This window comes from Geospiza fortis, unplaced genomic scaffold (assembly GCF_000277835.1).
Source record: "Geospiza fortis unplaced genomic scaffold, GeoFor_1.0 scaffold171, whole genome shotgun sequence".
NCBI lineage: Eukaryota > Metazoa > Chordata > Aves > Passeriformes > Thraupidae > Geospiza > Geospiza fortis.
In genome coordinates, this window is record NW_005054313.1 from 5,359,328 (window position 1) to 5,362,170 (window position 2,843).

General features: G+C 56.1%; 1 protein-coding gene across 1 annotated transcript in view; it reads right to left on the reverse strand.

The window, feature by feature from the left end:
* ONECUT1 (one cut homeobox 1) overlaps positions 1-2,843 on the reverse strand; it is a 15,851-nt gene that overhangs the window by 11,367 nt on the left and 1,641 nt on the right. The window lies entirely within an intron of this gene.

A 2,843-nucleotide genomic window follows, 5' to 3' on the forward strand; every position in this document is an offset into this window, starting at 1 on the left:
CCCGGTCCGCGCTCGGAGTGTCGCCGGTGAAGGCCCCGGTCGATGCCCCCCGCCTCCCTGATGCAAACGCCTTTATGCAAAGTGCCCGCAGGGTAAATATTAAACAGCCCCTAATGAGGCCACCGGGGCCGGGGCGGCCCAGACCTTCCCGGTGCGCTCGGGGGCGGCGGCGGGCGAGAGGTGCAAATGGCGTCATTAGATTTCATATTTAATGTGGAAAACGCTCTGATTACTCCATCGATTTCTTTACAGTTAATTTGGCGAGAATTTCTCGCCGGCTTCCCAAGGCTTCAGCTTAGCCGGGATTCACACTGGGAGGGAGAAAGGATAGGAGGAGGGGAGAAAAAGAGGTGCAGCTATGAAAAATAGCAGTCAGGTGGCAGGCAAACATGGAGCAGCTTTGGAGGGACGGGCCTGTCCCCTCCTGAGAGCCGCGGGTTCCCCACGGCGCCTCTCGCTGCTGACCCGCTCGGGGAGCCCCACGGGGGAATCTTCGGGACGAGCCCGCTCAGAGGGCGCCCATCGGCAAAGCACCCCCTCTGGCAGTAGGTTCTAAGGAACCTCGGGCTCCCTTACACTCCTCTGGCGCCTTCACAAAATGTGTCTCTGCCGCGTTTTCCCCGGCCGCTACCCTTCCTCCCGAGCGGCGGGGCCCCGGGGGGACGGCGGGGGCCGGCGGGCAGTCGCAGGTCCAACAATGAATGGCTCGAAGCAGATTATTTTTTCCTAAACAAGACAAAGTCGGGGTATTTCTCTTACTTTATCCTCTCCTGTTTCCTCTTTCTCATACACATGAAAAAAAATTCAACAAACTGAAATGAATTCAGCCTTAAATCCCAGCAGGCTGCAGAAGGGAGGTACTTTTTCTTTTAATTGTATTTATTTTTTCGGCGTCCTTTCACAGCCCTTCCAAATGTCAATGAAGGTGAGGGAGAGGGAGGGAAGACTAACAGAGAGACAGTCAAATAGATAAATATTCAGTGATAGAGAGGAGAGAGAGAGTGGGACAGACAAAGGAAAAAAGAACAGAGAAGAGAAGGGAGATGGGATGAATAAGATGGAGGCTGGAAGAGGTCAGCTTTGCAATTAGCAGTTCTGCTTACATTTCAAGAGACAGCCCAGGAAGTGTCAAGACCTCAATCCTGCTTCCATGTAACTACCAATTTTTCTTCTATTTGTCGGAGCTTCTGTAATCTGGGAGGTAGGAATCCCCCAGGGACGGCTGGAAGGGGCAAATACTCAAGATAAAGTGCAAGGCGAGACCGCGAGGCCTAAAATAAGCAGGCTCCATCCCCCTCAGTGCCTCCCGGTTGTTGTCTGCAGGAAATCAGAAAGGGAAGAAATGAAGGCGGCTCTGGGTATTTATCTACCTGATAATTCTCTAAACGCCCGGGAGTGAGTTATAATTTGGACGTGAAATTTAATTTGCGTCGGCCGCAGTAATTTATGTTATTTTGAATTGATGTTCATACATCAATATCAATCGGGGCAGATTTTTACCACTTAGTAAGATCATCACACATTTAAAACCTGCACAAAATAAAATCGATACTTTATGCATTTAGAGCCGGTCGCCGGCAGCGCGGCGCGGAGGGGCGCGGAAGGGCGCGCAGGCTGCGCGGCGCGGCCACCGCGCTGCGGGCGGTACATCCCGACCCCCCCGTGCTGCCAGCCCCTCTCGGCCCCGGGGAAGCTGTTTCTGTAAGGTGCCAGCCTTGGGGTTTCATCGGAAAGGGAAGGCGGAATAATGAGGCTTTGTCTCTCTAACGGGATTACCGGGATCCGTTTACGAGAGGGCAGCGCTGAGGTGGCTGGAAGAAGGGGCGGTCTGGGGGCAGCAGCGAACAATGGGACCCTCCGGACCCGGCAGCTGGGCAGAGCGCGGCCGCCTCCCTCCTTCCCTCCCTGCCTCCCTCCCGGCCTGCAGCAGCCGGGGCTGGCAGAGCTTCCCGGCCGGCAGCGCCAGGGAAGGGATGCCAGCAGGCTCCGAATCGAGGGGTTGTTTCCAGTATCGATCTATGCAAATGAGCGGAGATTCAGGTCGACCAAATTGTCGTAAAAGCACGCTCCAAATCGAAGAAAGTTCGCCTTAGCAATCGTTACGGGGAGATTGGAAACACAAACTCCATCCTCCTCTCCTGGGTAGCACCAGCAAGACGAGGGTTTTTCGCTGGTGGGGTGGCTGCTGAGAAAGGGAAGGCGGAAAGGGCAGTTCTGAGAGCTCAGACCTTTGAAACCGACTCCGCAGGAGTAGAAGCCAAAGAGAGCAACGTCCTCCCACCGGCGGGCACCTCAGGGCCGGCTACAGCGGGGAGGGAGGCCCTGCCCCGGACCCTTCCTAGCTCAGCTTTAGGTTTCAGGAACAAGGTGGTTGACTGAAAACAGGCACGGAGCACGGTGGTGGCCCAGCCGCGTCCCTGCACACTCGGGGAGCGCTCGCAAGTTCTCACCGCCTCGGTAGTCGAAAGCGCAAGACCCGTTGTGCTTTTGAAAGGAGAAAGATTTGGCCCTTCCCTTATTTTTGTCTGTGAAACGGATCAGTGACCCTGGCTCCAACTCGGATTGACTGTCTTGCGTTCTCCAGGGACAAATTAATGGAGACCTATCACTTAATTAACAAACCCTCACTGACGGTATATTAAAGCCGAGTTCTGCACCCGGAGCGCAGACGGGAGGGTTTGGGGAGGCAGCAGAGCACAGGTCCGGGCCGGGACGGCCATCTCCGAGCAGACAATACGGGACCCGCTCGGGAGCACCCCGGGCAGCAAGCGCCCACAGCGGGGCGAGGCTGCGGGGCAGCGAAGCCGCGACACGGCCGGCTTGTGTCGGCGAGAGACATTCAC